The 13979-nt window shown below is 37.0% G+C and overlaps 1 pseudogene; it reads left to right on the forward strand.

Moving 5' to 3' along the window:
- Positions 1-4724: 4724 nt before the first annotated feature.
- Positions 4725-5270, forward strand: LOC149251597 (uncharacterized; annotated as a pseudogene).
- The last annotated feature ends 8709 nt before the right edge of the window (positions 5271-13979 follow it).

Raw genomic sequence — 13979 nt, forward strand, 5'->3', positions numbered from 1 at the left:
CACCTATGTAAGCATTAGGTGTGGCTATCCATGGTCTTCCAAGGATGAGAGGATAGGCATTTAATTTGGTCTTGGACCGGAGAACTAGGAAGTCAACAGGAAACTCCCAGGAATCAACAGAGACCATCATATCCTCAACAGCTCGGTGAAGATCCAGTGCGAACTTGTCTGCAAGTTTAAACACTATGGTGGTATTTCTCAAAGATCCTTGGATGTTTTGTTTTAGCATAGTTTCCTTAGTCATTACATTGATGGCAGCCCTAAGATAAATCAATGTGTGAGGGACAATGATGCCATCAATGTGCACATCTACCACAAGACTTCTAGGGTCTAGATACTTTGGGAAAATTACTCTCCCCAACATTACATCAAACAATTGGCCAATCACATTGATGGTAGGGGTGTCCTTATTTCTCCTTCTAGGATGTTTGAAGAATGTATCTTTTATAAGATTATTATAGATGGGAACATCCTTGATAGCTTGGAGGAGTGGGATTTCAACACACATATTTTTCAATTCTCCTAAAAGTTTAGTCTCTTATGGGGTGTTTTCATTAGGATGGATCAACATTACAGGAAAAGGAGGTGAATTTACTTGAGGGCCACTATATTCCCTTTCCTCTTCAAGCTCCTCAGATGGAGATGGAGGTTGGTTATCTACGAGCACTCTTCGAGACTTGAGGTTGATTTATTGGATATCCACATCATAGGCATGGTAAGATGTCTCTCCACTACAAACCTGTTGTGCATGCTTGTTGTTCGGGCTAATATTTGGTTGATAAATAATCTATGGTTTCTTCGGTGGAGAAATATGAACAGGTTGTCGTTGATATTAAGTTGGAGGCCGTAAATAAGGAGGTTGTCTGAGTTGAGACCTCCAACCTTGTGATGGGTACTAAGGATGTGTAGAAGCTTATGGCTAAAATATTTGACTGACAGGTTGGGGAGGACACTGAGGTGCATAACACAGAGGAGAAGGTGTGCACCACGAAGGATAAGTAGAAGAATACCAAGGGGGTAGATGTACATTCTAGTTGGGATTGTAATAGGAATAGGATCCACCTTACCCACCCAACTGGTATGGACGAGGCCCTTGAGGTCTCCCTTGATTGATGTAACAAGTTTTTGAACCCCACCTTCTACCCCTTGGTATACAAATTTCAATCCAGGCAAAGAAGGGCACTTATTTGTGGAATGGTTTTCCTTGCAGACTAAGAATACCTGTATAACATTTAATCAACATTCATTCTGGGGTTCCTTCTAATGCCTTTAGGGAAAAAATAGCCAAGGCTCTCTCTACTTCCTCTTGTCTCCTCTTGATATGAATGGTGTCCATTTTTTAGAGAAAATTTGTGCATCTTTTCACTTTTAAAGTCCTCCATCATGTTTCCAATTTAATTTTTGATAGATGTGGTGGAGGAAGAGGAACTGGCCAAAGCTTGACTAGCCCTACCCTTCTTTCTAGCAACCCTAAAATTGGTTCTAAATACTATCTTGATGTTGTTAGAGGCTATCTTATACATATCTCCTCCATAAAAAATTTTATGGTTTCCAGTATGTCCTCCTTGATTCCTCTAAGAAGGACTAACTTGAGTGGTTTAGGATCAAGGGTGCATCTAGCCCTTTTACAACTGAGATGGAACCATTCCTCATAGTCTTCTAGGGATTCATCCAGTCCAAGAGTCATTCTAAAGATTTCCTCTTTGGTGTCTTCAGACCTACAATAATCATTGTACTTTTTTTTAAAGGATTGTTGCATTTCAACCCAGGTAGTGATGCTATCCCCAAGTACACCCATGAACCAATGCAAGGTTGCATCCTTAAGTGTGGATAGGAACAAGTTCAACTTTTGGTCATCAGAGATAATCAAAAGTTCTAAAAACAATAAAAAACTTAAAGAAAAAAGTATCAGGGTCCTCTGAGATTAACCCATGGTAGTGAGGAAGGGTATAAGGGCTTATATTTTTCATCCTAGCGTCTCCATTTGTCTCTCTGATTGGAAAAGCACCTTCATTTCGGTTTGCACCTAGGGTGTGGGTATGTGGAATGGGGTCTTCTTCTTCTTCCCAAATGGTCTCTTCATATATCTCAGTTTGTTCACCTAAGGGGTCCTCTAACTCCCCTGAAGTCAGAAAGGGAAGTTGACAATCATCAAAGAAGAGTTCAAGTTGATTGTTTGATAGTGTGGGGGTATTTGGTAAGAATTTCCCTAAATTATCTCTACTCCTACCAGGCATGAAAGATTATTTTTTATTTTTATGTATTTTTTTCAAAAATAAATGTGAAACAAAAAGGAAAGCAAAAATAACATCTACCTAGATACCTCCCTTGTAACGACAACAAAAATACAGTGAGCCCTGGTATTGCACCAAGAGTGTTGCAACTCCCATACAATCTTCAAATTTAATTATCAACCCAGGGATTAGTACAAAATTAGAGTTGATAGTTATCTATACATAGTAGATGCATCATTCTAGTCATGCCACCTCAACTGTCACCTGATCATTAGGGTTCCAGACTATTCCTCTAGTGAACTCAAAGGAGAGTAACTACTGAAAGCAGAATGCAAAGGCTAGTCCTAGTGCAGAGAAAGTAAATTCTTTTCAACTCAAAAATGAACGTTTTCAACTTGTAACTGGTATAAAAGAACACAAGACTTATGCTAATATGCAGAATGGAAACTATTCTAAGTTGAACTCAATCATCTAGCTATCGGAATTGCTTGAAAACATAAGTTTATCCTACCAATCCATAATTCAAGAATGCATGCATTGACTGTCTAACTTACACTTGCAGAGTAAATAAAGCCCTAATTTATAAATTTAGAATGGAAGAAATAATGCTATTTGATCTTGTAGGAAAGGAAAAGGAATGAGGGGACTAGTCTAGGTGGAACTCTTGGTTATGGAGTCCAAGATGAGGGGTCAAACTTGTCCTAAAGTAAGTAGCTTATCATTGCAAGTCAAAATAGGTTGTTATAGGTGTGCTACAATATGTTCTTATAGGATTCTTGTACTGCTATAGGATTTCATGAAATGCTACAGGAAGTTGGCTGAGAGCGGTTGGAGGGAAATAATGGTGAGATGAAGTGTTGGAATGATATATGAAAGTTCATGGAAGTGTAGGGAAGGTGATCAAAACACTTAGCCAAGACTAGCACTTCAAGAATCCGGATTTGGGCTAAGATGGATACTCATGATGTTTGAAAAATAGAGATCTAGAACAATGGTTGGAATGCATCAAAATAAGGTGGAGAATACCTAAATGGAGTTGGTGAAAGGGGTCCTTGCCTGCAGATCCAACAACCCTGCAACAACACGTGTACATGGTCCTCTTTTCATTTGTAAAATATTACAAGTAAATGTTGAAAATATGAATTGAATTTGGAAAAATATATCTAACTAATATTAAGCACATGATCTATGAAATGAACTATGTTCTAAGCTACAACAATCACATGAGAAGAAAAATACCAAATGTAAATATTTCCAAGAAAACATAAACAAACTATCTCACTAATGTCAAAATTGATCTATGCAATAAACATGAAATCACACTCTGTTTTTATGATGTGATGGTGGGGTCCTCTAATAATGTTCCCATGAGGGAGATGAGATAGGGATCACTATCATAGACTTTTTGATGAATTATACTCTACTGAACTTCATCAACTAATCAACCTTCTAAGCTAAAACAAAACATGAATAAACTTCAGCAACTACCCAACATTCTAGGCTAACAAAAATATAGGTAGATGAGAGGAATTTAGGATGCTAGGGTTGGGACCTAACCTAAGAGTTTCTACCCTCTAAATTAACTGAGTGTTGGATCAGAATATAACTTCTCATTATCATTCTAGAAATTTCAAATACATCATCAAAATAACATCCAAAAGTGATTTATCTGAATGTTCACTTAGCTATAATAAAACTTTGAATCCTAATGAGTTCCTTATCCTATTTATTTATATAAAAATGGGTCTACCAACAGCTCCATAAAAAATAGAGATATTTGACTCCCTAACTCGAGAATAGGTGAATCTAACTCTTCTTTGACTTGCACTCGTGCAACTGCAAATGAAATCAGCCTACATGGCTACCAATGACATTGAGTTCTTGAGAGATATGTTGGGCCTCCTTTTTGTTTTATTTTTACTCGAAATACCTCATGCTGCTATTTTGGTAAATTATTATTTTCAAGAGTATTCGTTACTTCCCTTGTTTTATCAAGATTAAAACATTATTAACAAGGGTTTGTATGTCGTAGGTTTAAAAGTGGTTCGATCATGTTTTTATATAGGCTTTGGTCCTGCATTTACCTTCTTGGACAGTGCAACGGATTCTTGTACCATGCCACAGATTCATGTACCAATTGGGGTTCCTGCACAAGTTACTATGGTCTTCCTGCACTCTAAAGAGTTTCTCGACTACACTCATGTTCCTGCATTGGAGTAAAGGAATCTGTAGATATATTAATCATTCAAATTTGGGTGCGTTGATCTTTTATAGCTACTATTCTAGTGTAACTTACATTAATTCACAGTTGGGTTTGATTATCTAGGTGCTCCACGTCAATGAGAGAGGAACAGAGGGAAGACTAAATGTTGTGCATACACTTGCATAAACTATGATATGTGGAATCATCCATTCGATCTTTGCACCAAATAGGGTTTAAGCTCTAGGAAAATGCTTTCCACTTCTACTAGTTTGGAAGACGAAAAAATAATGGAGTAGAAGTTTGAGAAGTTCAAGTAGCAGTTGGTAGATTCTGGAAATGTGAGGGAGTGGCTTCGCATTATTTTTGTTTATCTTGACACTATCACTCACGTGATGCAATCTGATCTTCTCCAAGTTTACTATTTGTCTCGTTCTCCTGAGATTTTGAAGAAGGAAAAGAGCCACATTGGGAAACTCGAGGAGATGTATGGACATCTTGTTGATGTCATCAAAGGAACGCTAGGACAATATTATAGGTATCATGATCATTGGAGAAATCAAACTAATATTGTAGTCTTTCTGATTTACCTTCATTGGCTATAGAGGGTCAATGTTATGTCATACACTGAAACAAAAAACACACTTGGACTAAATCCAGACGAATTTGAGCTTGACATTAAAGACTATCTCATTGGCTTGTGTAACATGTCCAGTGAGCTGCCCAAGTATGTGGTGAATGAGGTAACGATAGGGGATTATGAATTCCCAAAAATTTTGTCCAAGTTGAGGGTGGATTTGCATGTTCTCTCAATCTCGTTAAGCACATTAGATTGAAGTATGGTGACTATTTTTGGATTACAACTGCTGGATATTCAAAGGCCCATCCTAATATGCTAAAGAATTACATGGGTGCCACTGATGAAGATTATCAAAAGGAATTTTTCTATTTGAAATTGAAGGTAGATGCAAGTGAAAATTTAATAATTACACAATTATTTCATGACACAGACATCTACCTAAAGTTTGTAAATGACTATCGGAAAATTGGTACAATGTCCCATTGAGCCTAGCATCATTCATATAAACACATTCACGGGTTTCATTTGAATGGTTGGTAGCCCAGAGATGTGTCGTGCAATTCTGTGGATGAAATATGACAAAATTGTGATGGAAAGTATGCGTTCCAACATCGAATCTTGTGGGCTTCATCTGGAGGAATGAATTGGTGTAGTGATAGGAGGAATGATTAAAAACAGCTTGATATTCTCATGGATACGATGTGGATGGTTCTTGCAACAAATTGCATGCATTTAATTTCTAGACGAGTTGTTCCGTGAATAATAAATCGTAAAACAACTTTCAGATCTTAAGTTGCTACACTTTGACAATGTTTATGGAAATTCGAGGAAGAAGTCGGTCGACCCACAACATCATTCCAGGAAAAGAGGAACGATTTACCAGAATCAATTCCTCTTTTGAAATTCAGTTACAATTCTAATTTTATTCCTTGCATATTGTTGAGATTGATGATCTACCCCTCTTATATTTCAATTGGTTGATGTAAAATACAAAATTGTAATTATATGCCTATATATAAGCATTGAATTGCTTGGAGCAAGGGAGTTAGTCAATTAATCGGTCGATAGCATAAGCACACACAAGCACCGAAGGAACTCGCAAAAGGGAGGAGAAGCTGGTCCCAATGTAGCATCACGCAGATTATATCTTATGGATCACTTATCCTGCTTAATGGAGTTAAGTGTTTGTCTTCATAATGTAAATGTTTGTCTTCATAATGTAAATATTGTGATTTTAAATGTTAATCGACGCATTTCTTTCCATGCTTTCTTTATCTATTTCATGCATCTCCTAGCTTTAATTCTTGTGTTAACTAGGCTGCTCATAGAGGGTACGAGCTGGGTGGGTTGGCCGCCAAACTAGCTCGATACTGCTTTGCATCTCTTAAATTAGATAGCTTAAATTTATCATTTACTGTGTGAAGTTTATTTAATTAGTTACAGTCTCTTTCCTTTTCCAAATTGGTGTTATTTGATTTGCTGCAATGTTTTCCTTTCAACTGCAAAATTAATTTGATTTGTTGCATTCATAATTGTGCTTGCACTCGGAATATTTCCTTATATCGAATAGAGATTGTGTCCCTTCATATTTTATGAATTTACAAGATTGACTTATGCCATGATACTTTGTTTCTACAAGTTTTAATGTGCAATTGGAATCCTCTGCTTTGATCTAGAACTGACGGGTTTGTGCTCTGGAATGTGATCGGTTTCACCTTATGGATTTGAATGATTAAGAAGTGGTGAGATCATAACCATCAAATTTATTTAATTTTAAACATCGATGTTACAGAACCCGTGCAACACTCAGTAAGCAGCAATCACATATAATTTTATGTTATCGAAAGCTGCAATTTTTATACCACAGAGCCAATATCGATAAAAAGGAAATTACACTATGTTTGAAAATGATGATGCTTCTTTCCCATTGTAGTTTCCTTCAAACTTCTAGACAATTCTAAAACATTTATTTTTAGGTACAAGGAAGGTGAGAGAATTGTTGAAATATGGCACCAAGAATATTCGAATTTAATATGTCCTTGTATTAAATTGTGAATTAAAATCAAATTTAGTCTTAACAAATACTTGGAAATAATTTATTTATTTATTTTAAATTAATTAGTTGTACAAATTCAAGTTAGAAGTTTTTATGAAGTGATGCAAGATTTATCTGTTAGATTAAGGAGATAAGATTGAGTTATATTTGAGTTCTAATTAGTTAACACAGTTTACTGAGTTAAGTCCAATTGAATTAGTTCCAAACTGTTTGAGGAACTAATAGCGAGTTAATAGTCAGTTGATGCATTAATGCACTCAACTAGTGCTACTCCAGTTAACTGAAGATTCCCTCATCAAAAACTCATGCATGTCTATTCTGAGAAAGATCGAGTTGAGATTAATGTTCAAGGACAATATACTATCAGTTGCATGTGCTTTCTCATTGAAAAAACTCATGCATGCAGTCAAGGATTCATCCTTGAGGATTGTGCAGTTTTGAGGGCTTGTTTTTCCACTTGGTAATAGGCTAATCATCTACAAGGAACAATGCATAGAAATAGGAGCTTGGAGGGCAGAGAGGAAGGCTGGAGAGAAGCCAAGATTCACTGTGAGCATCTGTGAGGATTGTAATGAGAGCTAGATAGCTGTGAGAGATAAGGATTTGTATAATTGTGATGTATTTCCACCATGTGTGATAATACCATAGTGTGGAGTTTTTATTTGAGACTTTCCCAAAATTATTTTCATGTGTATTGTGGCATTGATTCTTCTTCCTCTCGTTATATTGTTCAACTCAATCTTTAAGCTTCCGCAAATTGATAGTAGAAGTAGGTTATATTATTTTGCTTTGATTTATATTGCATTATCAGGTTAACATATCACGGATTTTCTACATGGTACTAGAGCTGTGAATAGTATACTAAGAAGAGAATTTGAAGTTTGAAATTTAGGGTTGCAGGTGAAAATTGAATTCATATCATACTTCAAGGTTGGCCAATTGAATTCTATGGATTGAGACTCGAGTATGCCTTGGAAGGTAGCTCGAATTACATAGCATGGAAAGATAGAATGGAGGCTATATTAGAATACAATGGCTTGAAGGAATTCATTAATCAAGAAATCCCAAAGCCAGCTTCAACTAATGCACAAGATTTCGCTGAGTGGAAGAAGTGTGTGGCGATGGTGAGATAGATCATCCTTGAGGGAGTTCAAGACCATATTGTCTCGAGTCTCCATGGAAAGGATACTCCATTTTCAATGTGGAAGATATTGAAGGACCTCTACCAGAACAATAGCGACCAGAGGAAATTGGCGCTCAAGGATAAGCTTCGAAGAGAAGGGCGATACTATTTCCACATATCTGAACAAGCTCACCACCTGCATAGATGATCTTGGTAGTGTAGGAATAACTACTGTCGATGATAATATGGTGAGCCTCTCTCCCCTTGGTCTTCCAAAGAGTTGGAATAGCTACCAAGACTCTGTGAATGGAAGGGAGAAACTGCCAGATTGGGAACGACTGTGGTTAGATCTTATGCAAGAGGAGATCAGGAGGAGCACAAAAGATGGTTCTTCATCCAAGAATTATGATGAAGAAAATATTTCCTTAGCAAGTAAGGCAAGGAAAGGGAAGGGGAAGGCTTCCCATTTCAAATCGAATTCTTCTCATGGAGAGAAGAAGGGTGAAATTTCTAAATAAGATGATTTAATTGTCACAAGATGGGACATTAAGAACTAATTGCCCATCGAAGAAGTCCAATAAGGGATCCTCAGAAGGATCGGAAGGTGAGGCATTAGCCTCTCAGCTAGAAATGGGCTTTACCTTCATCACATGCATGGTGTCATCGAGTATGGGTTGTGTTTAGTATCTTAATAGTGGAGCCTCATTCCACATGACCAGTGATAAAAATTTATTCAGTGCCTTGGAGGAGAAAGACCAAAAGATACACATAGAGATGGGTGATGACGGAAGGTATAGTGTTTCAGGAGTGGGCACAGTTGCTTTTCAAAGGGAGCGTGGAGTTCCTCTCACCTTGATAGATGTGATGTATGTGCCTGGACTGAAGAAGAACTTGGTATCAGTCACGACGTTGGAGGACAAAGGCTACGATTTTGTCTTCAGTAAAGGAAAGGCATTCCTAAGACACATAGCCATGGGTCAGACCAAGAGAATAGGGATTCAGGTGAAGAATCTCTATAAACTAGAGGTAGATAATCGTACAACATTGAGTATGAAAGCATAATTGGTGCAAAGCCAAGACAATTGCAAGTTGTGGCATAGGTGGTTGAGCCATTTTCATCACCGGGCTTTGAAGATAATGCAGTAGATATCTATAGGACTTCCCAAAGGTAAACTTGAGCAAGTTAACACATGCAAAGGTTGTACCTTGGGAAAGTACATGAAGTCTTCCTTTAATGATTGAAACAGTCGAGCAAAGACTATCTTAGAGTGAGTTCATACTGATTTTTGTGGACCATTCTTGATGGCATCCACAGTGAAGCAAAGGTATTATGTGATTTTCATTGATGACTATTCTCATAATTGCTAGATTTATTTCATGCAGAAGAAGGACCAAACTTTCACAAAGTTTTGTGAGTTCAAATTTTTGGTCGAGGAAGTGTCGGGGAAGAGAATCAAAGCCTTGAGAAGCGACAACGGTGAAGAATATGTCTCTCAAGAGTTTAAGGAATTCTATGCAGTGGAAGGAATTAAACAAGAGTTGACGGCACCTCATAACTCATAGTAGAATGGGGTGGATGAGAGGAAGAACAAAACTATTGTAGGGGCAATGTTGCATGACCAAGGCCTACCACTTCACTTGTGGGCTGAGGCATACAACACATTGGTCTATTTTCATAATAGAAGCCTGCATCACATACTTGGGATGGAGACACCATAGGAAGCTCTCTCTGGTAAGAGACCAGATGTGGGTTACTTTAGGATATTTGGCTCATCTGTATATTTCCATGTGATAAAGGATGCATGGAAGAAGCTTGAGCTGACAGCAAAGTTGGGGATATTTTTGGGGTACACTGATACACCTCAATACTATCAGATGTACTTGCCTACTAGTCGAAGGATAATGGTTCACAGAGATCTCAAGTTTGATGAGTAGAAGGCCATGTGAGTTTCCATTGACAGGGAGCTCCAACTACAGGTTGTGGAGGAACTATTGGTTCCTAAGGATGAGGAGTCTCAGACTGATGTAGAGCAGCAATATGCAGAGGTTCTAGTAGTGGAGACATCCACTCAAGCAGAGTCTTCCAGAGATATATGGAAGCACACAAGAGAAGCTAACAGATTGTTGGAGGATGCGAGAGAGAATGTGAGAGCACCATCTCCTTAGCGCAGATAGAGGAGGTCAGCTGAGAGGTACATTGGATACATGGCCCTTACTGGAGAATGTGTTGAGACTGAGCCATATTCCTTTCTGGAAGTAGTGCAATAGCCGATTTGGGTTGATGAATGGTGGAGGAGTACGACTCCATAGTTCGTAACAATGTTTCGGATGTGGTTCCGAGACCAGAGAACAAGTCAGTTGTGAGTTCCTATTGGCTTTACAAGGTAAAACAAGTTGTTGATGGTAGTGTGGAGAAGCATAAGAAAAGATTTTTTGCCCATGGATTTTCATAGATCATGTTGCTGCAGTATATTTTGATAGAGGAGAAAGATACTGACATTTTGACAAAGGCATTGTCGAAGTGTAAATTCGAGTTCCATAGAGACATGATCGGGGTGGTAGATAATCTCTTTCTTGTTGAGAGGGAGTGTTGAAATATGGAAACAAAAATATTCCAATTGAATTTTTCCTTTAATTAAATTGTGAATTAAAATCAAATGTAGTCTTAACAACTACGTGGAAATAATTAGTTAATTTATTTTAAATTAATTAGTTGGATAAATTCAAGTTAGAAGTATATTTGAAGTCATGCAAGAGTTATCCCTTAAATTAAGGAGATAAGATTGAGTTATATTTGAGTTTTAATTAGTTAAATCAGTTTACTGAGTTAAGTCCAACTGAATTAGTTCAAACTATTTGAGGAACTAATAGTGAGTTAAGAGTCATTTGATGCATCAATGCACTCAACTACTGCTACTCTAGTTAACTAAAGATTCCCTCATCAAAAACTCATGCATGTCTATTCTGACAAAGACCCAGTTGAGATTAATGTTCAAGGACAGTGAACTATCTGTTGCATGTGTTTTCTCATGGATAAAACTCATGCATATAGTCAAGGATTCATCCTTGAGGATTGCATAGTTTTGAAGGGTTGTTTTTCCACTTAGTAATAGGCTAATCATCCACAAGGAAGAGTGCAAGGAAATAGGAGCTTGGAGGGTAGAGAGGAAGGCTAGAGAGAAGCCAAGATTTCCTGTGAGAATCTGTGAGGATCGTACTAAGAGTTGGCTAGTTGTGAGAGCAAAGGGTTTGTATAACTCATATGTATTTCCACCATGTATGATAATGCAATAGTGTGGGGTTTTTATATGAGACTTTCCCCAAAGTATTTTCATGTGTATTGTGCCATTGATTCCTCTTCTTCCTGTATATTATTCAGCTCGATCTTTAAGCTTCCACAAATTGATAGTAGAAGTATGTTACAGTATTCTTCTTTGATTTATATTGCATTATCAGGTTAACCTATCACAGATTTTCTACAAGAATCTATATTGAATCCATTTCTTTCATAGGTTTATTTACACAACAAATTTTTCCAATTCCTTCATGTTAATTTTACATAGAGGTACATGGAGTAGAATTAGTGTAGGAAGAATGGTTTTGAATTGCTCTTGAATTTATTCCAACATTTACAACCTTTTTGATATCGTGTTGGCACTGCTTCATTTCTAGTTTTGATTTCCCTTCTATTTGCTCTTACTTAGAATTTCCTTTCGGATTGTTAAATAGTAGAGGATTACCTTTATTTCCCACATGATTCTAATTGTTTGGATTAGTGTTTCTCGAATTATCTTTTAGTGCAAGATTTCATGTATTGTCGAGATTAATGTGCAAGATAAACTAGAATTGGTTTTTTAGGTCGCGAGGGGCTCTCTATGGAATTTCCAGTGCTATGTCTCGAAGTTCGTGAACTATATGGATTCAAAATTAAATGTTCGTACACTTATAGATCCTATATTGCACCCAACAAGATATAGCTGGAATCTTCGACTAATTGGAGGAGTTAAGGAGGTGGACAACCTCCTAGAAACTCTCTTGCTTGTCTACTCTGATTTCCTACACCTAAATCAACTCAAAATTGCTCCAATTCCTGCATTTAACACACATTAGGCCACATGACATAGAGAAATATCTTTACTCCTCACACTAAGCATAATATAAAAAAAATTGTAGATAAATGTGACAAAAATATAATTTAATAACCTGGAGGATGGAATTGTGACCCATATAATATACCTATTGATGAGACTAATCAAGAAGTAGTCAATAAGACTTTGGTGCAACTTTTGAGGAGTTAAAATCAGAATCGTTTGAGGGCCATGCGATGAAAATATGATATATATAAAACACCCTTATAGTAGATAAGTCCCCAATTAAAGCTTGTTTTGGATATTTTCCACCTTCACCTTTGGGTATTGCATATGGTAAGTAAGGAGGAGTAACGGAGGATCTTACCGGGGATGCCTTGAGGGTTGAACAATTCATTGAGAAGATCAAGAATATCCATATATAGTTATAAAATACACTACATAATTCATAGGAAAAATACGAGTCAAGGCATGATCAGCATAGAACAAAGAATTTTTCAAGGTGGGAGATAGAGTATGGTCACAGTTGAACAACGAGAGGCTATAATGTCCTAGTATGGAAATAAATGCTCTATAATATGGTCCCTTTGAGATACTTGAAAAGGTGGGATATAACACCTATAGACTCACTCTACCCCATACATGCACATGTTTTTAGTTGTGAATGTGGAGAATCTAAAGCTATATGAGACTTCCACATTATACTAGGAAGAATAACAAGTCGTACCTTCTATATAGGATTTGGCACAAATGTAAAGGAAGTGTTGAAAGAAGATACAATTTTGTAGAAGAGGTCCAAAACTATGACATAAGGATAGCATGACCTTTGGTAGATTAGGTTGAAAGGACAATTTCTAGGAAAGACTAAATGATACACTCAAGAGAAGTTAGGAGGAAAATTTTCCTCATATCATTCAGTCGAAGATTTTGGATACCAAAACCCTCCCAAATGGGGATATGTGATGCAGATTAGATCAACATATTTTTTTAATCCATATTTATGCTTTTATGGTGGAATAAATGGAGGAATAAACTTAGATGATCATTTTTACTAGCAGGGACCAGTTTCAAAAATTAGAGTCTATAAAATTCTTGGGGCATTTTAAGTCATCAAATGACCATTTTTGGGGTTAAAACTTTTGTTATCTTTTGATCCACCCTTTTCTTCCTATTTTAAACATTGATACCTTCCAATGGTGCAATAATTTCCTCAATCGGAGTCTGTATGCAAAAGTCATGCCACTCATAAGTTGACCTTCCTGTTTTGGACACCATAATTCAAGAGGATATCCTGTCAGGCCCCCAAAACTCACTGATAATGGGCTATCCAAGTCGTTATGATGAACAAAACTCTAGAAGATTTAACATTGTAACCGGTTTTAAGAAATGGAGTCAAACCTAACCACTATCAAGCTAGGTTATAACTAGGTCACTGGAAGGAAAATGGGGTTCCATTATTTTCAAGTGTAGCTTGATCCATAGATGAGTAGAATAACCGAAATGGACAGGGAGAGAGCATACAAATATGATTTCTGCACTATAGTAGCCCTAGGCCATAAACCATGCTTATTTGTACTTGCAGCCATTTTATATTTAGAGAAAGAGAGCATATTGGCCTCACCTTCTATCTAAGATTTCTCTCAAAATGGTTTACGAGGATATATCTTGTGTCAAATGTGGTTCATAAGTTTTTTTTTT

This window comes from Pinus tabuliformis, chromosome 7, assembly GCF_031772625.1.
Source record: "Pinus tabuliformis cultivar Carrire ecotype Pingquan chromosome 7, CPIR1, whole genome shotgun sequence".
Classification (NCBI taxonomy): Eukaryota; Viridiplantae; Streptophyta; class Pinopsida; order Pinales; family Pinaceae; genus Pinus; species Pinus tabuliformis.